The 27,072-nt window shown below is 39.8% G+C and overlaps 2 non-coding genes and 1 pseudogene across 2 annotated transcripts; 1 reads left to right on the top strand and 2 right to left on the bottom strand.

Annotated features, from left to right (window-relative positions):
- The first annotated feature begins 476 nt into the window (after positions 1-476).
- On the top strand, positions 477-2,599 carry LOC135680333 (sphinganine C4-monooxygenase 1-like; annotated as a pseudogene).
- Positions 2,600-3,017: 418 nt separating this feature from the next.
- TRNAI-AAU (transfer RNA isoleucine (anticodon AAU)) lies at positions 3,018-3,091 on the bottom strand. The gene has a single exon. It is a non-coding gene; the product is annotated as a tRNA-Ile (tRNA).
- A 23,543-nt stretch (positions 3,092-26,634) lies between these two features.
- Positions 26,635-26,708, bottom strand: TRNAI-AAU (transfer RNA isoleucine (anticodon AAU)). Its single transcript has one exon. It is a non-coding gene; the product is annotated as a tRNA-Ile (tRNA).
- Positions 26,709-27,072: the final 364 nt, after the last annotated feature.

Here is a 27,072-nt window from a genome sequence, read left to right as displayed (position 1 = left end):
CATTACAGTTTATGTTTACGTTTTGATTCTGCAAAACTGTCTTCTGCGCCTTCACGAACAAGTTTCTAAGTGCTGATTTGTCCGAATCTGCTTTCAGACGTAAATCAGTGTTTTCGTACGATATTTACATTGCAGTTTACGTTTACGCCTTGATTCTGCAAAACTGTCTTCTGCGCTTTTACGAATGAGTTTCTAAGTTCAGATCCCTTTGAAACTGCATCTAGACGTAAAATTGCGTTTAGACGTAAAACTGCCCAAACTGTGTTTAGACGTTTTAGACGTAAACTGAGTTTAGACGTAAATCTGCGTTTAGACGTAAATCTACGTTTAGACGTAAATCTGCAGTTAGACGTAAACTGCGCTTAGACGCAAACTGGGTTTAGACATAAACTGCGTTTAGAAGTAAAACTGTGCTTAATATTCACCCCCCCCCCCCCCCCCCCCTCTTAGTGCTCTCGATCCTAACACTTTTCGCCATGGCTTTCGCAGATGAGGTGTTGTACACCTTTTTCACCATCGTAGTCTATTGGGTGTACTTGGGAATCTACATCTTGCTCGATGATCTAGAGGAGTACAGACTGCGCACCAAGGATGAAGAGAAGGCGAAGAACATCATCTCCAAATGAACCGTCATCAAAGGCGTCCTATTGCAGCAAGGTGTCTAAATTATTGTTTCCCTTCTCCTGTTCACTATAAGTAACACTCCCTTCACCGATTCGTATTTATTTCAAATTATCGATCGTCTTCCATCATCTTTCATGTATTACCAAATCATCACGTTTATATGATCTTTTCAATCAATTTTCGTATATCACCAAACCAAGATAATGATATAATTGATATATGGATTCTTATAGTAAATCATTGTCCCTCGTTTTTATATTTTTTTCTTCATATTTCCCACCATATCTCTAACCAGCTAATACACAACTCCGGTTCAATGGATCATAGTTGAACTAGTCCAATTCATATAAAAACATTATAACTGATATAAAAATCTTTTTATTTAATTATTTTTGTTCCTAAATCAATATTGATATTTATTTAAAATTATATTTTTGTATAATTTTATTAAGTTTGAAGTCAATTTATCTCAATTATAATATTTTTAAATATGTTTATAATATTTCGATGAAGGTGCCAAAAACAAGGTAATAACAATGTGAATCTTGGCTTAGACAGATTCATCCTATTGTCCGATCCATAGGTAGTAATTCTTTTGTTTCAACTGTCTCCCTTATGATGTTTTCATTGAGCATCAATATACTCCAAATTACTTCGGGCATCAATATAGTCTAAATCACCTAGCCAGAATAGTACATAAGAGGACTAATATGACGTTGAGTCCACATGACATATCCTCTAGCTCAATTTTAGTTGAGCTCCATGTCAATCTTAATACCATTGGTTACGACTTGAGCTTATGAAACAGGTGATACATTAATTTGCATGTTGTGAGCGACGAGAGCGGGATAGCGAAGCCACAGCCGTCGCCGGTGGTGATCGCCGCCCAGTTCTTGGCGGGTATGTTGGTGCTCGACACATGGCAGTGCTTCATGCAGACGTACATGCACGCGAACAAGTCCGTGTACAAGCACGTGCAGTCGAAGCACCACACGCTGGTCGTCCCCTACGCCTTCGGCGCGCGGTACAACCATCCACTGGAGGATCTGCTACTCGACACCGTCGGCGGCGCGCTCGCCTTCTTCGTCTCCGGCATGACGCCGCGGACGGGCTTCTTCTTCTTCTCCTTCGCCACCGTGAAGACGATGGACGACCACTGCGGGCCGCCTTCCTCGTCTCCGGCATGACGCCGCGGACGTCCGCCTTCTTCTTCTCCTTTGCCACCGTGAAGACGGTGGACGACCACTGCGGGCTGTGGCTCCCGGACAACCTGCTGCATGCGTTCTTCAGCAACAACAGCGCCGACTATGACGTCCACCACCAGCTTAACGGCAGCAAGTACAATTTCTCGCAGCCCTTCTTTGTGATGTGGGATAGGATTATGCGAACCTACATGCCCTGCTCGCTGGAGACGAGGAAGGAGGGGAGGGTTCGAAGCCGGGCCGATCAAACCCAAGAGCTAATGGATCCATCCATATCTTGCGTTTAAGATTCTCGTGATTAAAGGTGCCCGCTGTGTTCTGATTCGTGTTGTATTGGTTGCAAATATGAAGCAAATAAAAGGCAAATTTCTTTTTTTTTTTTTTGTAATAGAAATTTTAAATGGAAACATGAAATGTGGATTTTTTATTATATTTTAATCTTCAGAATATTTTATGATTAATGATTAAGAGGAATCTAGATTATTTATTTATTTATTTATATGTTTTCATATTTTTGATATAATAAGTTTATCTATAATTTTTAATATCGTTCTTTAAGAGCCACGTGATTAAAGGTGTTTCGCGTTCAGATTCGTGTTGCATTTGTTGCTAATGTGAAGTAAATAAAAGGGAACTTTATTATTTTTTTCTGTGATAGAAAATTTATGGTTTATAATTGATGATAGGATGAAATTGTCAATGCAATGGAAACTTGACAAGTGGATGATTTTTATTATATTTTAGTTTGAAAAAAAATAAAAGGTTCTGAAGAAGATGTTTTGATTAATGATTAAGATCGTATGAATCTAGATTATTTATTTGTTTGTAGATTTTTTTTTTATTTTAAATATAATAAGTTTATTTATATTTTTATTGTATTTTAATTTGAAGAAAAAAAAGATGTTTGGATTTGATCAAGCAGATTGGAAGCTTCGACATTCACAGTTGATGTTTGGATCAATGGGTAAGATTGTCCGAATCTATATTTTTATTTATTTATTCTTTATCTATTAAGTTTATTTATAACTTTTAAAATATTAATACAAATATTCTGTAATCAAGCAGATTCGAAGCTTCACCAACTGTGATCGTTTAACACCGAGTTACATTGTTAATAAGATATTTTGTTTTACCAAACTATATTTATTAAAAAATATATTATTATATTAATAAAATAGAAATTAAAACTAATGGCCCATGCAGGTTTCGAACCTGCGACCTTCGCGTTATTAGCACGACGCTCTAACCAACTGAGCTAATAGGCCAATATGTTTTATTTTTAAGTTAAATTAATTAATCTAATATTAATATAGACTACTATATGTCTACATTTTAATATCATTATTTTTACAATATTTTATTTATTTAGTTATTAATTTTTATCTCACCTCGAATGAGCTAATAGATCGATATATTTCTTAAATAAATAATAATTCCTCAATTATTTTTTGGTTTGATTAAAATGTAACTTAATTTGATATTTTTAAAATTAAATTTTTGTATATCCCATTAAGCCAAAACCAACTAAGTTCATTTTGTAAATAAAAAGTATAATGATTGTTGTTTTCAATAGATTAAAAATTTTAATATATTATTTATATAATAATATTCTAAAATTAAAATTTTTTATTAGCCATGGCGTATGCGTTTTTTTTAGCATCAAATTTCCTAACTCGAGGTTGGTTGCCCTATGACAAGAGGGAGGAACGACCCAACTCGATTTGGGCTCGATGATGGACAATGCATGTGATCCTAAGAAGCTAAGAATGGTCGGAGAAGGAATAAGGCGTAATAAATTTGGATTTTGATTGATCACTTAATGTGTTATCCGAAATCTCGTAAAAAATTGATATCGAGGTTGCCTGACCCTTATCCATCTGATGGTCAAAGTTAGTATTGTATGATATATATCAAAAATAAGGATGTGGAAGAGCTCGAGAAATTATGAAAAGAGGGTATTTAAACCCAATCACTTGTGACAGTTTTAACCGTTAGGTAGTTATAAGGAGGCATAACCACATACTAAGATGGCAATTGAGGTGGAACAACCTTCATGAAATGGATTAACCACTCATTATGGTGGCATAATATATGTTGATGTGACTCAACCATCTATCGAGGTGGTATAGCGTTTGTTAATATGGCTCGACCACTTAAAAATGTGGCATAACATCTACTTATGTAGCTCAACCACTTGTCAAGGTGGCGTAATGTCTATTGACATGGCTCAATCAATTGTTATGCTAGCATGTTGCCTAATTGTTGAAGTTGTGACCTTCATTGATGAGGTGGAGGTGTCCATGTGTTGGTCCTTGGGCAGTCCACATTATTCATATCACATGTCCCCTCATTGTGTTTCATCGTGGAAGGCTTTTCAAACGAAATGCAATATTCATACCTCTTAGGAGAGGATTGGCCATAGACCAAGTGTTGTTATGCTAGGTCTCAATCGGTTATACTTTGAGTCTAACCTATCAATGTTAGGTTGGGAGATTTTTAGCAGGCTTGACCCGTCCACATTGCAAAGGAAAACCGAATGATGATCGTTAGGTTAGTGAGACTTTTGTCGATCAACTACGATAATACTGACCCACTCGGATCGGGTAGGGAGAACTTTACATCCTATCAAACTGCCTACTCAAGGAAAGTGGGGCCTACGATAGAGCTGGAGAAATCACATTGAACTAATATCCAAGTTAGTGACTCAAGGTGTATAAGTGCAAGTCCAAATAATCCCCCTTTTCTCTATGTTAAAAGTGAGTTTTTATAACTAATTGTAAAGAGTAAGAAGGATGCTTCCAATTACCTTTCTGATCATAAATGCACCTCGAACACATTTGGCCTTATGCCTCCATTATTGTAAATTTCTCTTTATGTGGGTCAGGTTTTCTTGAATTACGCACATCAGGCACATTTAGCCTTGTGCCTACACTATGATGAATTTTTCTTTATGTGGATCAGGCTTTCCTGACTCATGTACCTTAGACACATTTAGCCTTATGCATTTATTGTGGTTGATTTCTCTTCACTCGAGTCAGGTATTCCCGAGCACATTTGGCCTTGTGCCTTTGCCATGGTGGATTTCTCTTCATGTAGGTTGAGTTTTTTCGAATAATGCCTCGGGCACATTTGACCTCGTGCCTCCATCGTGACAGATTTCTCTTCACGTGGGTCAGGTTTTTCAGACTCGCACCTCGAGCATATTTGGCCTCATGCCTATGCCATGGTGAATTTCTCTTCATGCAAGTCGGGTTCTCCCGACTCATAGGCCTTAGGCACATTTGACATTATGCCTCCGTCATGATGGATTTCTCATCATGTGGGCTAGGTTTTCTCGATTCCTTGGAGTATAACCTAAATCTCATATCATTTTACTTCATCTATCTTTTTAATCCACTATAACCTTGTGATTGTGATCCTCTATGGACATGAATATACATTCCTTGAAGAGGAAGATTCCTAGCTCCTCTTTGGGCATGGCGATGGCCTCTTTGGCCTCGGCCACTATTTGTGAGTCATCGCTCAAGCCTTCGAGTCTGACTTAATATAACTACCATGGTAGCACTGACAAGCCGAGATATTAGCAAGATATTAGTTAGCGCCACCTACTTTTATTTCTCCCGACTCACAAGCCTTAGGCACATTTGACATTATGCCTCCGTCATGATGGATTTCTCGTCATGTGGGCTAGGTTTTCTCGATTCCTTGGGGTATAACCTAAACCTCATATCACTTTACTTCATTTATCTTTTTAATCCACTATAGCCTTGTGATTGTGATCCTCTATGGACATGAATATACATTCCTTGAAGAGGAAGATGCCCGGCTCCTCTTTGGGCATGGCGATGGCCTCTTTTGCCTCGGCCACTATTTGTGAGTCATCGGTCAAGGCTTCGAGTCTGACTTAGTATAACTACCATGGTAGCACTGACAAGTCGAGAAAGAAGTAGAAGGTTATCATGAGAAAGGTGCCTCGCCCCCAAAGGGGTGGGGAACCCGAGGAGCTAGGTCTAGAGAAGGAGCCTCTTACCTTCATAGCATTGGCACCTTCAAAGGGTCCTCGAAGTTCCTGATCTTATTAAAGGAAAAGAGGGGATAGGTCAAGGTCAATGTTTGACTTATGCAAGGGTAAGCCCTTGTTGTTCACAGCTATATAAATAGATGACATGTCAGACTTGGCCCTATGAGCTCCACAACAACCGAGATGGGAGGGTTTGCGTGAGGAGCAGAAGGTGTAGAGTGTGTTGGGAAATCTTGGGAGCGACATCACATGCACAACGGAAAAACAAGAAAACAAAATCCCTAATTTCCTAAAAAGATGTTCGTCGTCGTGGAAGATTGGTGTGCAAAAATCCACGAAACAAACTGAGTATAGAATAGATTGTGTTACCTAAGGAGATCGTATATCCCTGTTTCCTTGCAGATCTCTAGGAGATGGTGAAGAAGGTCAAACATCCTCCTCTCTAGTGGTGATTCACACAGCAGGGCTACGACGATGCTTCTCAAAACTCCAGGCCTACTCTGAGGTGGAGAGAGGGAGGAGAATAGGAGAGGCAAGTAAAAGCTCTAGTCTATGAACCACTGAATCCCTCCTATTTATAGAGGTCCCCTGTCAAACCCTAATGGATCCTCCCTAGTGGGTATTGGATCTGCATCTAATTACCCAAGCCTTTTAGATTAGTGAATCTCTATCCAATAATGTCTCATGGGCTCTTATTGGATCTCGTCCATGGGATCCAATAATTTAAGGGCTTATTGGATATCCAATAAGATAGGGGCTCCAGTGGATATCTAATATCCGAACCTCTACTTCTCGCAATACCTACCATATGTGTGTGACCCTCTAGGCCCAATATCGAGTTGGTCATGAGTCATACCTGTCATAACTCCTTCTAACTCAATGAATTATTATCTCTATAATAATTCACTTGACTTATCGACTACGAACGTACTAGGCCACTACGTCATAGTCCCTAGATGATATAGGGGAATCCAATCCATTAGACCTGTCCGTCCTCAGTTACCGTATACCTATAGTCCCTCATCCATATAATATCCTAGAGATCGTATATCGGGCATGGTGCTATCAGACCTATACGGTTTCTTCTCGAATCTCACTCTAATCGGATTCTCCCGGAGAACTCTTTCTCTCTCAATCTGAATGACCCTGGCTAGGAATTTGTCTGAGCAAGAACACATAGGATATTCCTCTCATGATGCCGAGAATGGATGATCCTCTATCGACACTCAATAGCCCTTGTAAGGTCGACTACCACTCCCAATGATCAACTGTACTAGATCTAGAACATCCAATCATATAAGTCTGGTATTAAAGAGTGGAGCACTCATACAAGATATCCTTGTGTCTCAAGTCTAAGGACCAAATATACCACTAGGACTACAGAATCGCTGTCTGACAATAAGGCATTATTAAGCATCCAACATTCCATAAGCAGATCAATCAGTGAACTCATTCTCCAATGAGCACCTGTACTGTATGCTAGTCATAGGTGCCCAGCAAGCCAATCACGTGAGTGATGGCACATGTGACTTGATAAAGAATCTTTTTGCTTATTATATTTTGGCATATATCACTTAGATATCCAACGGAGTCCTTGTCTTATTGGATATCTAATATGCCCATGAATTATTGGATCCCATGTATGTGATCCAATAAGAGCCCATAAGAGATTATTGGATAGAGATCCAGTAATCTAAAAGGCTTGGGTTATTGGATGCAGATCAGAGCAGGCTTGGAGTTTTAAGGAGGATCGTCGCAGCCCTGCTATGTTGATCACCGTTAGAGAGGAAGACGCTTGACCTCCTTCACCCTCTCCTAAGGATCTGCAAGGAAACAGGGATATACCATCTCCCTAGGTAACACAATCTACTCTATACGTAGTTTTTCAATTTCGCAGATTTTACGCACCAATCTTCGCATGACGACGAACATCTCTTTGGGAATCGGGGATTTTGTTTTCTTGTTCTTCCGCTGCGCATGTGATGTCGCCCCCAAGATTTCCCAACACTGTATCCCTAATGTCCCCACACGAGCAGCTATGAGACCAGCTGCATCCATCATATGGATGGGTATATAGCACACCAGTCTATCCGGTTATCATGATGTTCCTCTCGAGTAACCTATGACCGGGATTATTTAGGATTTGTGTTTAAAGGTGAATCGATCTCATTATCGTGATCTCACCATGATTCGATTCCCATTGCATAGATCCAAGGACATCATAATATATACATGCATATATGTAATAGTTAATATAAAGTGATAAATGCCAAAATATAATAAGCAAAAAGATTTTGTTAGGATCCTTTTTCTGAGCTTTTAAATAATGTTTATTGAGTCCATTTAGTTCGATTGTTTATTGAGTTTTTTGGTTCAATTAGAGACAGGTAGAGGTTTATTTAATATTTATTTATTATTAGAGTCCAAGTCCAAGTGGACTTTGGGTGGAACGCTATAAATAGTGATGTAATCCTTTCTTTTCGAAATCAATCAATCAATCAATGAAATGTTATTCCACTCTATGGCCAAATCCTAGAAGGTCTATCCCCTCGAATTGATCAAGGAGGGTCGATCCCCTCGAAGTGATCAAGGAGGGCCGATCCCCTCGAAGCGATCATTATCATTTCCTTTTCTCCAATTTCTTCCATGATAAGATCGTAGGGTCTTATTATTTGGTATAAGAGCGATGATAAGACTTTAGGGTCTTATCATTTGGTATTAGAGCGATAATAAGACTTTAGGGTCTTATCATTTAGTATCAGAGCATCCCCATTTCTTCCATTTCTTCTACGATCTTCCATTTCTTCTATGATAAGACCTTAGGGTCTTATCATTTGGTATCAGAGCATCCCCATTTCTTCGATTTCTTTTACGATAAGACTTTAGGGTCTTACCATTTGGTATCAGAGCGACGATAAGACTTTAGGGTCTTATCATTTGGTATCAGAGCATCCCCATTTCTTCCATTTCTTCTACGATCTTCCATTTCTTCTACGATAAGACCTTAGGGTATTATCATTTGGTATCAGAGCATCCCTATTTCTTCGATTTCTTTTACGATAAGACTTTAGGGTCTTACCATTTGGTATCAGAGCGACGATAAGACTTTAGGGTCTTACTATTTGGTATCAAAGCGGCGATCCTTAGCGTTCTCACTACATTGTTGCCGTAGCTATAAAAAAAAAAAAAAAAAAATTGTGTGAGGAAGGGTGAAGCCAGCAGCCACGAACGTCGATTTTTCTCAACCAAGAAGGAACCTTTGTGTCTTGGTTAGTGACCATCTGCTCCTTCTCCACCACCATCGCTACTACCCAGCCAACAATCGCCACCATCGCCGCTGCCCCCTTGCTGCAGTTATCTTCATCTACAAAAAAAAAAAAAAATAGAAGAAGAAGAAGAAGTCGCAGCCACCCCTACTTCCCCTGCTGGACCCCTGCTTCCGGCTAGCCCACCCGCTGCCGCTGCTTCCCGACCGAGGGACCACCACTATCGCCGCTGTTGCCCAACCAGCAGCCACCGCCGCCGTTGCCGCTGCCCCCACCCGGCCATCGACCTCTCCTCCTAGCTTCCTCATCTCGCTCGAGCGAGAAGGACTACTGGTGCCATTTCCCAGCCAGCGGATCACCCCATCGCCGCTTATACCATTGGCGACGTTGCCCTAGTCCACCATTGTGTCGCCCCCTTGGGTCGCAACTGCAGCCGCTGGATGCCGCAGCCCCTCCTTGCAGCGGTTGTAAAAATAGAGTTTCCTTTGTTGCCGCAGCCCCTCGTCGATCCCAGCCAGCGGACCACCCCATCGCCGCTTCTACCATCGGCGACTCTGCCCTAGTCCGCCATCGTGCCGCCCCCCCCTCCTTGCAGCGGTTGGAGAAACAGAGCTTCCTCTGATGCCGCAGCCCCTCGTCGATCACAGCCGCGCCTCGAGCACCGTCACCTTCCAGCCGACCCACCACCGTTGCCAGCCACCGTGCGACGACTGCCGCTCACCTCCCAGCCGCCGCTCCCCCTGGCTTGGGCGAGAACGACTACTACCACTCCCCCTTGCTCTGCCCCCTTGGTGACCGAAACAGGGCAATCCTCTTGCTGCTGCGAAGCAATCGCCGGTCCTCTTGCTGCTACAAACGCCGGTTGCCACCACCGTCGCCGCTACTGCCCAGCCAGTGATAACGTCGCTCGCCGCTTAGCCTGCCACCATCGATTCCTACTTTCCACTGCAGCCTCAACCTCGGCAATGCCACCACAGCCGCCCTCCAATAGCACACGCAGCAAGCTCTTGTGCGGCCGCTTTAACCTCGGCAACGCACGCTCCGACTCCTCTTCTCAACCTCGGTCGCTTCAATGACACCATTGTTTCCTCAACCGCACGCGATCGCTCGGCATCACCAAGGCCTCCTTTCGTAGTGCGGTAGAGATAGAGCAACGCAACCTTCCATCTGTGCCATCGCAACCACCACAGCGATAGGCCCTTGGCGACGCTGCCCCCAACCGCACCACCATCGCTGCCTCCCAGCCCTCAGTAGTAGCGATCCCTCCACGCAGCGACCATAGCAAGCATCGTTGCCTCCCATGCAGCGAACACAACTACATCCCCGTATCCTCGTAGCAACCCTTCATTCCAATAGTGCTACCACCGATTGCATCACAACAACACCATCGAGTAGGGCAGTGATTTATGCCCTAGTCTTGACACCAAAAACAAAAGTTAAGATTATAGATTTGCAGTCTTACGAAATGGCCAACGATAACTCAGTGAAAGCACAAATGGAAGCATTGAAAATTAGAATTGAGAACCAATTGCAAGAAATACTTAATGATTTCAAAAAGGACTTACCGGGGAGCCTTAGTAAATTTCAACAAGGTGGCAGCTCAAGTTCTATGTTGCACAGATCTGGGAATACTAGAAAAGGGCCCCAAGATTATGACACAATCTACTCATACATGAAGATGGATGGACAGCTCGCCAAAATTTATTAGATTTCTACGGTGTTGGAATATCAATGTAGGTTTAAATGATTGTCAAATCAAGCTAGAGATTGGTCGGAATGACAACTTCTGGATACATTTATTGAAGTGCTTATTCCAGAGATCCGATGTGAAGTTAAGGTTCGTCAACGACGCACTATGATAGTTGCGATCTTATTCGCACATCTACATGAGAAAAAAATCAACAGGGAAAATCATGGAAACAAGAGTGACAATTGTTAGAGCTAGCCCCAGGATATTTACCAAAGGGTAATTTTGGCAACACAACAAAGACAATAAAGCGGAAATAATAAAAGCGACAAGAACAAACAAAACACCAGAACACCAGATATACATGGTTCGGTCAAATGACTTTGACCTACATCCACGGAAGAAAGAGGAGCAAATTACTATTATAAAAGAGGGACACTTACAAATGCCTTAGGAAATGTTCCTAGGCCATAAAACACCTTCAGCTTCTTAAATAAGAAGACTTCAAACCATAAGCAGGTTTTCTTGTGATGTCTGCTGTACTTCTTGTGGTGTCTGTGGTACTTCTCGTGGTGTGTCTAACATCAAAGCTCAGGCCCTTATTTATAGTTCCAAGACGAGACAACAAGTCTGATTTTCCCGATGTGGGACTATGGGACTTGCCAAACTAACAAATCTCCACCTTGGCATGTCCCAACAAAACTTGCTCCACCTTCTTCACAAAAGCCCCAACGGGCAATCACTAACAATGAACACCAACCAAGTCCAAGCACTGCTTGAACTTGTAAACCGGAAGAGGCTTCGTAAACATATCAGCTGGATTGTCCTTCGTATGAATTTTCTGAACAAGGACTTTTCCTTCAGCAATGATATCCCGAATAAAATGAAACTTCACATCGATGTGTTTTGTCCTCTCATGATACATCTGGTCTTTAGTCAAATGAATAGCACTTTGACTATCACAGTAAATTGTAGTAACACTTTGATGCAGACATAATTCGCTGAACAATCCTCTTAACCATAAAACTTCTTTGATCGCCTCTGTCACTGCCATATATTCTGCCTCTGTAGTAGATAAAGCTACGACAGGTTATAAGGAAGCTTTCCAACTAACTGCACAACCGCCAACGCAAAATACATAGCCTGTCAAAGATCTTCGTTTATCAAGATCCGCAGCATAATCAGAGTTGACGAAACCAACCAAAGTGTCACGATTTTTTCCAAACTCTAAACAAGCATCTGAAGTCCCTTGCAAGTATCTGAGAATCCACTTCACAGCCTGCCAATGTGTTTTACCCGGGTGAGACATATATCTACTAACCACACTGACTGCTTGTGAAATATCTGGACGAGTACAAACCATTGCATACATAATACTACCGATGGCACTAGAATATGGAACTTTCACCATATATTCTTCCTCTTCAACTGACTGTGGTGACTGAGCAGCAGATAGCCGAAAATGGCTAGCAAGAGGAGTACTAACTGGCTTAGCATTTTTCATGCCAAACCTCTCCAAGACTTTCTTGAGGTAATTTTTCTGAGTCAGAAATAATTTTCCAACTCCTCGATCTCTTTTGATCTCCATGCCAAGAATTTTCTTAGTTGCTCCCAAATCTTTCATTTCAAATTCACTACTCAGCTGCATTTTCAAAATGTGAATTTCTGACAAATTCTTAGCTGCAATAAGCATGTCATCAACATAAAGCAACAAATACACAAAAGAGCCATCAGTTAACTTCCGGAAGTAAACACAACTATCATACATGCTCCTCGTGTAACCATGACCCAACATAAAAGAATCAAACCTCTTATACCACTGTCTTGGAGACTGCTTCAATCCATACAAAGATTTCTTTAACAAGCAAACATGGTCTTCCTTACCATCAACTTCAAATCCATGAGGTTGCTCCATATAAATTTGTTCTTCAAGTTCACCATGTAAGAAAGCTGTCTTGACATCAAGTTGCTCCAATTCCAAATCATACATGGCAACTAAAGCAAGCAAAACACGAATAGAGCTATGTTTAACAACAGGTGAAAATACGTCATTAAAATCAACACCATGTACCTGACTATAGCCCTTTGCAACCAACCGTGCTTTGTACCTTGCATCTTCAACCCCTGGAATACCTTCCTTCATTTTGAAGACCCATTTGCATCCAACAATTTTCTTACCAGAAGGCGGCTTCACAAGATCCCAAGTTCTATTCCGATGGAGAGACTCAATTTCTTCATTCATCGCAATCAACCACTTAGCGGAATTATCACAAGAAACTGCATCTGAGTAGGAAGTAGGCTCACCAACTTCACTCGTCTCTTCTGCAACAGACAAAGCATATGCAACCAAATTTGTATATCTTTGTGGTGGTCGAATTTCTCTCCGTGGTCTATCCTTGGCTATGGAATATTGCTCTTCCTCTGGATCATCTACATCAGTAGACTCGGGACCACCTACTGGCATTCTTTGAGTAGAAGAGTTCGACTTAAAAGAATCTGAACTACCAATCTCAAGCTCCACCTGCTTCTGCGCACTATCATTTGTACAACTAGTAGATTCCTCTTTAGAAGATAGCATAGATAATTCATCAAAAGTAACATCTCTACTGATTATAAATTTTGGGGATTTGGGATCAGGACACCATAATCTGTATCCTTTCACCCCAGAAGCATACCCAAGGAAAATACACTTTTTAGCCCGAGGCTCTAATTTTCCTTCATTTACATGCATGTATGCTGGGCACCCAAAAATTTTAAAATCAGAATAATCAGCAGGAGTACCTGACCAAACTTCCTCTGGAGTTTTAAAGTTAAGTGCTGCAGAAGGAGCGCGGTTGACAACGTAACAGGCCATATTAATCGCCTCTGCCCAAAAGTCTTTTGTCAACCCTGTATTTGAGATCATACACCTCGCTCTCTCCAAGAGTGTTCTATTCATACGTTCTGCCACACCATTTTGCTGAGGTATCATCCTAACAGTGCGATGCCGAACGATTCCTTCATTTTTGCAGAATTCTTCAAAGTCACCTTCACAAAATTCCATGCCATTATCTGTTCGAAGCCGCTTAATCTGTTTACATGTTTGCTTCTCAATCAAAGCCTTCCATTGTTTAAAGGTTAGAAAAACATCATTTTTATGCTTCAGAAAATAAACCCAAACTTTCTTGGAATAATCATCAATGAAAGTCAACATATACCTGGCACCACCCTTAGACTAAACTTGAGCTGGACCCCAAAGGTCTGAATGAATATAGTCAAGAGTACCTTTCGTTTTGTGAACTGCCGGAGAATTGAAGCTGACTCTTTTCTGCTTTCCAAAAATGCAGTGTTCACAAAAGTCCAGTGGCCCAGTACTCTATCCGCAAAGTAGACCTCTTTTGCTCAATATGCTCAAACCTTTTTCGCTCATATGACCCAAATGCATATGCCATAATTTGGTGATGTCATAATCAGACAATGATGATGACGAAACTGCAACCGAACCTGTGACAGTAGTTCCCTGCAGAATATACAAGCTACCAGACCTACAAGCTTTCATAACAACAAGGGCATTTCTAGAAACTTTCATAACTCCACCTTCAGCTGTGTATTTACACCCAAGGGCCTCTAGGGTGCATAAAGAAATGAGATTCTTTTTCAAATCAGGAACATGTTTAACATTAGTGAGCGTCCTCACAATACCATCATGCATTTTAATTCGGATTGTTCCTCTACCAACAACATCACATGCGGCATTATTGCCCATCAAAACAATTCCACCATTACAAGATTCATATGTGGAAAACAAATCCCTATTGGGACACATGTGATAAGAACAACCTGAATCTAAAATCCATTCATTTTTAGACTTTGTCCTGTCATCAATAGCAAAGAAAATATTTCCAAAATTCTCATCAGATGCTACACTAGCTTCAGCGGATTCAATAGTTTTCTCAACAAATTTTTCCTTTTGCTTTAATTTATTTTTCAATTTAAAGCAATCAGATTTAATGTGCCCCATTTTATGACAATATCTGCATTCCAAATTTCTATGTCTGGATTTAGATCTAGATTTAGATCTACTACTGTCAAATTCTCTTTTATCCATTCTCCCCCTAACAACCAGACCCTCAGTCTGATTCTCTCTACTTTCCCCAGTGATATTCTTGTCTATCTGCTCCTTAGATTTCAGTGCAGATTTAATTTCTTGATAAGAAACTGTTTCTTTTCCATAAATCAAAGTATCACGGAAATGCTTAAAAGATTGGGGAAGAGAACACAAGAGCAACAAAGCCTTATCCTCATCATCAATTTTTGCATCTATATTCTCCAAATCCATAACCAAAGAATCAAACTTATCAAGATGCGAGAGTATAGATGTACCTTCAGTCATCCGAAGCATATATAGAATCTGCTTCAAGTAGAGACGATTCTCCACTGTCCTCTTTATGTACAAGGCTTTAAGCTTGTCCCATATGCTCTTAGCCGTAGTCTCCGTAGCTACCTCCCGTAAAACCTCGTCAGAGAGGTTTAGAATGATGCTGGATCGGGCCTTCTTATCCATACCCGCAAGATCTTCCTTTGACGTACCATCTGGAATGTTCTCAGCACCCTGAAGTGCCAAATCAACTCCGTCTTGAACCAGAATGGCCTCCATCTTGAGTTGCCACATGCCGAAGTTGACATTTCTGTCGAATTTCTCGACAACAATCTTTGTTATTGTCATCGTTGCCAAAAGATCCCAAAACCAGGCTCTGATACCAGTTTGTTAGAGCTAGCCCCAGGATATTTACCAAAGGGTAATTTTGGCAACACAACAAAGACAATAAAGCGGAAATAATAAAAGCGACAAGAACAAACAAAACACCAGAACACCAGATATACGTGGTTCGGTCAAATGACTTTGACGTACATCCACGGAAGAAAGAGGAGCAAATTACTATTATAAAAGAGGGACACTTACAAATGCCTTAGGAAATGTTCCTAGGCCATAAAACACCTTCAGCTTCCTAAACAAGAAGACTTCAAACCATAAGCAGGTTTTCTTGTGATGCCTGCTGTACTTCTTGTGGTGTCTGTGGTACTTCTCGTGGTGTGTCTAACATCAAAGCTCAGGCCCTTATTTATAGTTCCAAGACGAGACAACAAGTCTGATTTTCCCGATGTGGGACTATGGGACTTGCCAAACTAACAACAACAACCAGATGATCAGTAAGCCACCCACCCCATCTATTCCCAACCAAAGCCTTGACACCCAAAGACTAACTCAAGAAGAACTCAAGGAAAGATCAACAAAGGGTCTGTACTATGATGAAAAGTGGAGTATTGAGCACCAATGTAAATAAAGGCAGCATAAGATGATTGAGCCAATTGGAGAGGAACCGAAAGCAGAAGAGTTGGACTTCGATTATGAAGGTGTAGAAACTTATGAAGATATTGAAGCCATCACAAATACAGTGCATGCATTGGCTGGCTATGCTAACACACAAACTATGAAAATCAGAGAATCTTTAAAGCATCAACCAGTCACTATGTTGATTGATATGTGCAACACTAATAATTTTATGGACAGGAAAGTTGTAGCCCGATTAGCTTACCACATTGAAGGCTGTGACAGATTCGAAGTAAAGATTGCTGATGGATGGATTTTAACTTGTGATAGCAAAGGCTAAGAGATTCTTGCAACGATTACTATACTGAAAGACCGACCTGTTGCTTACACTGTCAAAAAGTGGAGACTATACTTACTTGATCAATGGGTTATGATGCATTGCAGATAGCCTATGATTGAAGCGCTGAAAGAGAAGCTCCTCGAGATTGATGCTGCTCAGCCTTGAGGACAAGGCTGATTTGAAGAGGGAGGAACTATTAGGACCCTTTTTTTGAGCTTTTGAATAATGTTTATTGAGTCCATTTAGTTCAGTTGTTATTGAGTTGTTTTGGTTCAGTTAGAATCAAGTAGAGGTTTATTTAATATTTATTTATTATTAGAGTCCAAGTCCAAGTGGACTTTGGGTGGAACTCTATAAATAATGATGTAACCATTTCTTTTAGAAATTAATCAATCAATCAATGAAATATTATTCCACTCTATGGCCAAACCCAAGGAGGTCGATCCTCTCGAATTGATCAAGAAAGGTCGATCCCCTCGAAGTGATCAAAGAGGGTCGATCCCCTCGAAGCGATCAAGGAGGTCGATCCCCTCGAAGCTATCATTATCATTCCCTTTTCTCCCATTTCTTCCACGATAAGATCGTACGGTCTTATCATTTGGTATCAGAGCGACGATAAGACTTTAGGGTCTTATCATTTGGTATCAAAGCATCCCTATTTCTTCCATTTCTTCTACGATCTTTCATTTCTTCTAGATAAGACCTTAGGGTCCTATCATTTGGTATCAGAGCATCCCCATTTCTTCGATTTCTTTTAGGATAAGAACTTAGGGTCTTATCAGATTCCATGTCAAGTCACACATGTTGTCACTCACATGATTAGCTTATTGGGCACCTATGACTAACAATCTCCCACTTGACCTAAAGCAAATCACTTATGTGTCTAATCCTCACCAGATCCTTCTGAAGCTTAAAGATAATCTGAGACAATGGCTTTGTCAGTTGATTTGCAATGTTATCTACGGATGAAACTCTTTCCACTACTACATCTCCTCAGGTCATAGTCTCTCCAATAAGTTGGAACCTCCTCAGAACACTTCTGATGAGACCCGGGTTCCCTTATTTGAGTAATCTCCCCATAGTTATCGCAATATAAAGAATCAGCTCCTCGCTACTTAGCCCGACTCCTAGATCTATGATGAACTTCTTCACCCAGACTCCCTCCTTTGCTGCATCTGTTGCAGCAATGTACTCTGCCTCTATGGTCGAGTCAGTAGTAGTATCTTGCTTGGAACTCATCCAGCACACTGCTCCTCCATTCAAAGTGTACATATACCCCGAATTTGACTTTGTATCATCGACATCAGACTGAAAACATGAGTCCGTGTAGCTTTCAACCCTGAGGCTACTACCTCCATATACTAGTAAAAGATCCTTAGTCCTTCTCAAGTACTTAAGGATATACTTTACTGCTTTCTAATGCTCCAAGCTTGGATCCTCCTGATACTTGCTCATGACACTTAGAGCATGCGCTATATCAAGCCTAGTACATAGCATGATATATATGATAGACCCTATCGCTGTTACATAAGATATCATATCAATGTTCGCCCTTTCTTCTGGAGTCTTTGGGGACATACTCCTAGAAAGCGATATCTCATGTCTCATCGGTATGAGACCTCTCTTGAAATTTTTCATGCCAAACCTTTTGACAATGGTTTCTATATACCTGGGCTGGGATAAGCCAAGCATCCTCTTGGATCTATCTCTATAGATCCGAATCCCCAAGATATAGGATGCTTCCCCTAAGTCCTTCATGGAGAAGTGTCTATATAACCAAGCCTTTACTACGGATAGCATTCCTATGTCATTCCCAATGATCAGGATGTCATCCATATATAACACCAAAAAGGTGATAGCGCTCCCACTTACCTTCCAGTACACACAAGGCTCATCTTTATTCTTAATGAAGTCATAAGATCTGATTGCCTAATCAAATCTTATGTTCCAACTACCCTCACGACACCCTCAGCACGTGAAACGGAAGTCACCGGCAGACTTCTAGTGGGGATCAGGATCCAATCAGTGTCTTAGTATAACCTTGAGGGACTCGACTAATCACACTAATCTCAAAAGGTATGTCGATCACAACTCCTTGTGATTCTCGTCCTGTTTGGCCTCTTAATCACCATGGTCTCGAGGGACTCGACCAACCATGATATTCGGTTAAGTCAATACCTTCGTTACAAGATGAATCTGATTTGATAATATACCCTCAAGGGACTCGACTAAGCATACCATGTCCTCAAGTCACCGGTGACATCTTTATGTCGTAAGCAAGATAACGAATCGCGATATAGGTGAGTCTTGAGGGACTCGGCCAACTCAACATACACCGGGAGTCGGTTCTTACCTATAACGATGGAAGGCCACGTGGGTCAATCTAATTGCCTCACGTTTACCGACTTAATATTATAGAGAGAGAGATGTTTCTATGATTTGGTCTCCTAATATGACATGTCACACACATATATATATATTTAATATATATTTACATTACATATAACCATATATATATATATATATATACATATATATATATCTATATCTAGTATGTGTATAAGTAATCACACCAAATGATTATGGACCACAACCTAATGTGATCAGGCCCGAGCTAATAGGCCTAATCACTCACATCAAAATCTATGTGTGCAATGGTGCATCTCCATGCCCTATGATCATCCATCTCATCCTCGTCAGTTTCGTCGACATCTCGATGTATCTTTATGCGTCGCGATCGTCCATCTTGTGGGTCTCACTATCGCATCCACACTCCCGCTGTGCCTCCTTATGTGATTACAACTTAATCATTAGCACGTAGACCCGACAATAGGCTTGGTTATCAAAATCCCCAATTTTCTAAAAAAATGTTCGTCATCGTGCGAAGATTGGTGCGCAAAAATCCGTGAAACAAACTGCGTATAGAATATATTGTGCTACCTAGGGAGATCATATATCCCTATTTCCTTGCAGATCTCTATGAGAGGGTGAAGAAGGTCAAATGTTCTCCTCTCTAGCGGTGATCCATACAGTAGGGCTACGACGATGCTCCTCAAAACTCCAGGCCTGCTTTGAGGTGGAGAGGGGGAGGAGAATAGGAGAGACAAGCAAAAGCTCTAGCCTATGAACCACTGAATCCCTCTTATTTATAGAGGTCCCCTATCAAACCCTAATGGATCCTCCCCTTGTGGGTATTGGATCTGCATCCAATTATCCAAGCCTTTTATATTAGTGAATCTCTATTCAATAATCTCTCATGGGCTCTTATTGGATCTCATCTATGGGATCTAATAATTCAAGGGTTTATTGGATATCCAATAAGATAGGGGCTCTGACGGATATCTAATATCCGAACCTCTACTCATCGCAATGCCTACCATATGAGTGTGACCCTCTAGGCCCAATATCGAGCTGGTTGTGAGTCATACCTGTCAGAACTCATTTTAACTTAATGAATTATTATCTCTATAATAATTCACTCGACTCATCGACTACGGATGTACTAGGCCACTATGTCGTAGTCCCCAAACGATACAGGGGAATCTAATCTATTGGACCTGTCTATCCTCAATTACCATATATTTATAGTCCCTCATCTATATAATATCCCAGAGATCGTATATCGGGCATGGTGCTATCAAACCCATACGGTTTCTTCTCAAGTCTCGATCTAATCGGATTCTCCCGGAGAACTCTTTCTCTCTCAATCCGAATGACCCTGGCTAGGTATTTGTCTGCGTAAGAACACATGGGATATTCCTCTAATAATGCTGACAATGGATGATCCTCTATCGTCACTCAATAGCCCTTGTAAGGTCGACTACCACTCCTAATGACCAGCTGTACTAGATTTAGGATATCCAAACCTATAAGTCTGGTATCAAAGAGTGGAGTACTTATATAGGACATCATTGGTGTCTCAAGTCTAATGACCAGATACACCACTAGGACTACAGAGTCGTTATTTGATAATAAGGCATCATCAACCATCCAACATTCCATAAGCGAATCAATCAGTGAACTCATTCTTCAATAAGCACCTGTACTGTATCCCTAGTGTCCCCACATGAGCAGCTATGAGACCAGCTGCATCCATCATATGGATGGGTATATAACACACCAATCTATCCGGTAATCACGATATCCCTCTCGTGTAACCTATGACCGGGATTATTTAGGATCTGTGTTTAAAGGTTAATCGATCTCATTAATGTAATCTCATCACGATCTGAGTCCCATTATATAGATCCAATAATATCATAATATATATATATATATATATATATATATATATATATATATATATATGCATATATGCAATAGTTAAAATAAAGTGATAAATATCAAAATATAATAAGCAAAATGATTTCGTGTCAAGTCACACGTGCCATCACTCACGTGATTGGCTTGTTAGGCACCTATAACTAATAATCTCCCATTTGACCTAAAGTCAATCACTTATGTGTCTAATCCTCAACAGACCCTTGTGACGCTAAAGACAATCTGAGACAATGACTTTGTAAGTGGATCTGCAATGTTATCTTCAGATTGAACTCTTTCCACTACTATATCTCCTCATGTCATAATCTCTCAAATAAGTTGGAACCTCCTCAGAACACTTCTGATGAGACCCGGATTCCCTTATTTGAGTAATCTCCCCATAGTTGTCGCAATATAATGAATTAGCTCCTCGTTACTTAGCCCGACTCTTAGATCTGTGATGAACTTCTTCACCCAGACTCTCTCCTTTGCTACATCTACTACAGCAATGTACTCTGCCTCTATGGTCGAGTCAGCAGTAGTATCTTGCGCGGAACTCTTCCAGCACATTGCTACTCCATTCAAGGTGTACACATACCCCAAATTCGACTTGCTATCATCGACATCAGACTGAAAACTTAAGTCTGTGTAGCCTTCAACCTTGAGGCTACTACCTCCATATACTAGTAAAAGATCCTTAGTCCTTCTCAAATACTTAAGGATACACTTTACTGCTTTCCAGTGCTCCAAGCCTGGATCCGCTTGATACCTGCTCGTGACACTCAGAGCATGCGATATATTAGGCCTAGTACATAGCATGACATACATGATAGACCCTATCGTTGTGGCATAAGGTATCATATCAATGTTCGCCCTTTCTTCTGGAGTCTTTGGGGACATACTCCTATAAAGCGATATCCCATGTCTCATCGGTATGAGACCTCTCTTGAAATTTTTCATGTCAAACCTTTTGACAATGGTTTCTATATACTTGGACTGGGACAAGCCAGGCATCCTCTTGGATCTGTCTCTATAGATCCGAATCCCCAAGATATAGGATGCTTCCCCTGAGTCCTTCATGGAGAAGTGTATAAATAACCAAGCCTTTACTACGGATAACATTCCTATGTCATTCCCAATGATCAAGATGTCATCCACATATAACACCAAAGAGGTGATAGCACTCCCACTTACCTTTCTATACACACAAGGCTCATCTTTATTCTTAACAAAATCATAAGATCTGATTGCCTCATCAAATCTTATATTCTAACTTCGGGAATCTTTCTTTAGTCCATAAATGGATCTAAGCAACCTGCAAACCTTATCCGGGTAGTTTCTTCGACATGAATCTCTCAAGTTGTATCTTATACACCTCCTCCTAGATGTTCCCATTGAGGAATGCAGTTTTTACATCCATTTGTCAGATCTCATAATCATAGTATGCTGCAATGGCCAATAGAATTCGGATGGATTTTAGCATTACTATGGGTGATAAGGTTTCGTCATAGTCAACACCTTGTCTTTGACGATACCCCTTAGCCACTAGCCTTGCTTTATAGGTCTCTATCTTTCCACCTACTCCGATCTTTTTCTTAAAGATCCACTTACAACAGATGGGTACAATACCATCGAGTGCATCAACTAGGTTCCAAACCTTGTTGGAGTACAAAGAATCCATCTCAGAATTCATGGCTTCTTGCCACTTCCCGGAGTCGATACTCATAATAGCCTCCTTATACGTTTGAGGATCAATGTCCTCAACATCTTCTCCTCTAATTTGTCCCACATATCTCTCAGGAGGATGAGATACTCTACCAGACTTATATAAAGTTGAAACTTGTGTGTTAAGTACCTGAATAGACTCGGGCTGTAGAGTGGTGCATGAGCTTGGTTCTCTATCTTCCCTTTTCATATCTCATATGGTGTAGACACTACCGACTTAGTTGAAACTCTGTTTAGAAGGTAAGCTACGGTCTCTAGGGCATATCCCTAGAATGAGATGGGTAGGTTAGCGAAACTCATCATGGACCGTACCATATCTAATAGCGTACGATTTCTCCTTTCAGAGATACCATTAAGCTGAGGTGTATAAGGAGGTGTCCATTGGAATAATATCCCATGGTCCTCGAGGAATTGAGTAAACTCTGTACTTAGGTACTCACCTCCTCAATCTGATCGAAGAGTCTTGATACTCTTTCCAATCTGGTTCTCCACTTCATTCTTATACTCTCTAAATTTCTCAAAGACATTGAACTTGTACTTCATTAAGTATACATATCCATACCTTGAGAAATCATTAGTAAAAATAATGAAGTAGGAGTAACCACCAATGACATTAATTGATATGGGTCCACATACTTCACTATGTACGAGTTCCAACAGCTCAGTGGTTCTCTCTCTAGTTCCACTAAATGGAGAGTTGGTCAATTTTCCCCGAAGGCATGGCTCGCAAATTGCATATGACTCATAGTCGAATAGATCTAGATATCCCATCATTTAGTAACTTTTGAATCCTTTCCTCATGGATGTAACCTAGCCTACAATGACACAGGTAAGCACTGTTCACCTCATCTCATTTCCGCTTAGACACACTTACATTCATGATATGTGGAGTAGTGTCTAGCATAAATAAACCATTATGCAATATTCCTTTCATAATGATTTCATCATCTAATAATATCGAACAACCATTGTTCTTAAAAACTAATTTATATCCACTAACTATCAAACATGAAATAGAGATATTATTTTTGATAATTGAAGTAAAAAAATAACATGCATCTAATGCAATAAAAGCTCAATCAGGCAGATGTAGGGCGACCTCGCCAACAGCTACTACAGTAAATTTTGCTCCATTGCCCATCTTGAGGTCCATCTCATCTCTCTCTAGTCTCCTAGGCCTTGCTAGAACCTACAATAAATTGCATATATGATAAGAACTATCGGTATCCAATACCCATGTGTTATTATAAGAGTCTAACAAATGGAGACTGATCGTGAATATACCTGAAGCTTCTCCAAGCTTCTGTTTCACCCTCTCTGCAAGATACTCTTTGTAGTTTCTCTTCCAGTGCTCATCTTTGCCATAGTGGAAGCACTGGTCTTTGTCCTTTGTCGGGTTTTTCTTAGCAACCTTTGCTTTTACCTGGTCTGCCCTTGCCCTTACCCTTCTTAAGGGACTTTTCTGCTTTCCTTTTTTTTTCTGGTCTCACAAGTGCAGAGAATTGGCTTCTCTTTCTTAATAGTACTCTCTGCCAACCTCAATATATTGAAGAGCTCTATGAGAGTCACCTCAAACTTGTTCATATTAAAATTTATTATAAACTGTGAAAATGAATCTATTATGGATTGAAGCATAATGTCCACACATAAGTTATCCTCTAGGACCATTCCTAGTCCTATGAGTTTCCCTATCCACTCGATCATCTTTAAGACATGGGTCTGAACTAGTGTCCCATCAGTTATCTTAGCGTAGAAGAGGCTCTTGGATATCTCATATCTGGTCCTTCCCTGTTCCTCAAACAATTTATGGACATGTAGGAGAATGGATTTGGCATCCATCTTTTCATGTTGTCTCTATAACTCAGGAGTCATAGAGCCTACCATGTAGCACTGAGCAAGAGTAGAGTCATCAATATACTTCATGTAGCGAGCGATCTCATCCTCACTTACCCCTTCCTCGGGCATAGGCATCACTGTATCAAGGACGTATGCGATTCTCTCCGCCATGAGAATAATTCTCAAGTTGCGGAGCTAATCAGTATAATTTAGACCAGTGAGGCGGTTGACATCAAGTATGCCACATGAGGATTTGAAACCGACATTTTCTGAAAATAAAAATATAATAAAAATAAATAACATGCAGATTTTATAAATAAACAATCAAGATATGAACTTCTATCTTAATATGCTCCCACTATTTTACAAGCGTGTCACACGACACCCTCAGCACGTGAAACGGAAGTCTCCGACAGACTTCTAGTGGGGATCAGTATCCAATCAGCATCTTAGTGTAACCTCGAGGAACTGGACCAATCACACTAATCTCAAAAGGTAGGTAACTCTTGTCGATCATAACTCCTTGTGATTCCCATCTTATTTAGCCTCCTAATCACCATAGTCTCAAGGGACTTGACCAACCATGATGTTCGGTTAAGTCAACACCTTCGTTACAAGATGAATCTGATTTGATGATATACCCTCGAGGGACTCGACCAAGCATACCATGTCCTCAAGTCACCGGTGACATCTCTATGTCGTAAGCAAGATAGCGAATCGCGATATAGGTGAGTCTCGAGAGACTCGATCAACTCAACATATACCGGGAATCGGTTCCTACCTATAACGATGGAAGGCCATGTGGGTCAATCTAATTGCCTCACGTTTACGGACTTAATATTTGTTGAGTCCGTTTAGTTCAATTGTTTATTGAGTTGTTTTGATTCAGTTAGAGTCAAGTAACGATGGAAGGCCATGTGGGTCAATCTAATTACCTCACGTTTACGGACTTAATAATATCGAGAGAGAGGTTTTTATGATTTGGTCTCCTAATATGACATGTCACACATATACATATTTAATATATATCTACATCGCATATAAATATATATACATATCTAGTATGTGTATAAGCAATCACACCAGATGATCATGGACCACAACCTAATATGATCAGACCCGAGCCAGTATGCCTAATCACTCACATCAAAATCTACGTATGCAACGGTGCATCTCCATGCCCTATGATCATCCATCTCGTCTTCGTTGGTTCCGTCGATATATCGATGCATCTTTATGCATCGCGATCGTCCGTCTCGTGGGTCCCACTATCGCATCCACACTCCCGCTGTGCCTCCTCATGTGTTTACAACTTAATCATAGGCATACAGACTCGATAATAGATGAGAAATATAATGGAGGCTCGTAGATCCCAATAATAATAATCATAAGTACACAAATCACACGGTATATGATCATCCGTCTACTCATCAAACATTATATGTATAAATCATTATCATGTAGGACTATTAGATAATAATAATAAAATAATAATCAAATAAATCTTTTAATTAATTATATTTTTTGAAATCATGGACATATAAGAAATTTCTGAATTCCTAGGGGTATTTTCATAATTGTAGTAAGGTGTCTAAATTGTTGTTTCCCTTTGTAGTAAGGTGTCTAAATTGTTGTTTCCCTTCTCCTGTTCACTATAAGTAATAATCCCTTCACCGATTCGCATCTCAAATTATCGATTGTCTTCCATCATCTTTCTTCTATCACCAAATCATCACGTTTATTTGCCTTTACAATCAATTTTTGTGTATCACCAAACCAGGATAATGATATAATTGATATGCGGATTCTTATAGTAAACCATTGTCCCTCGTTTTTATATTTTTATAATTGATGATAGGATGAAATTGTCAATGCAATGGAAACTTGACAAGTGGATGATTTTTATTATATTTTAGTTTGAAAAAAAATAAAAGGTTCTGAAGAAGATGTTTTGATTAATGATTAAGATCGTATGAATCTAGATTATTTATTTGTCTGTAGATTTTTTTTTATTTTAAATATAATAAGTTTATTTATATTTTTATTGTATTTTAATTTGAAGAAAAAAAAGATGTTTGGATTTGATCAAGCAGATTGGAAGCTTCGACATTCACAGTTGATGTTTGGATCAATGGGTAAGATTGTCCGAATCTATATTTTTATTTATTTATTCTTTATCTATTAAGTTTATTTATAACTTTTAAAATATTAATACAAATATTCTGTAATCAAGCAGATTCGAAGCTTCACTAACTGTGATCGTTTAACACCGAGTTACATTGTTAATAAGATATTTTGTTTTACCAAACTATATTTATTAAAAAATATATTATTATATTAATAAAATAGAAATTAAAACTAATGGCCCATGCAGGTTTCGAACCTGCGACCTTCGCGTTATTAGCACGACGCTCTAACCAACTGAGCTAATAGGCCAATATGTTTTATTTTTAAGTTAAATTTATTAATCTAATATTAATATAGACTACTAGATGTCTACGTTTTAATATCATTATTTTTACAATATTTTATTTATTTAGTTATTAATTTTTATCTCACCTCGAATGAGCTAATAGATCGATATATTTCTTAAATAAATAATAATTCCTCAATTATATTTTGGTTTGATTAAAATGTAACTTTGATATTTTTAAAATTAAATTTTTGTATATCCCATTAAGCCAAAACCAACTAAGTTCATTTTGTAAATAAAAAGTATAATGATTGTTGTTTTCAATAGATTGAAAATTTTAATATATTATTTATATAATAATATTCTAAAATTAAAATTTTTTATTAG

Source organism: Musa acuminata, chromosome BXJ1-8 (assembly GCF_036884655.1).
Source record: "Musa acuminata AAA Group cultivar baxijiao chromosome BXJ1-8, Cavendish_Baxijiao_AAA, whole genome shotgun sequence".
Classification (NCBI taxonomy): Eukaryota; Viridiplantae; Streptophyta; class Magnoliopsida; order Zingiberales; family Musaceae; genus Musa; species Musa acuminata.
The sequence above is the reverse complement of the archived record's forward strand: the minus strand, read 5'-3'. Positions and strand labels throughout refer to the sequence as shown.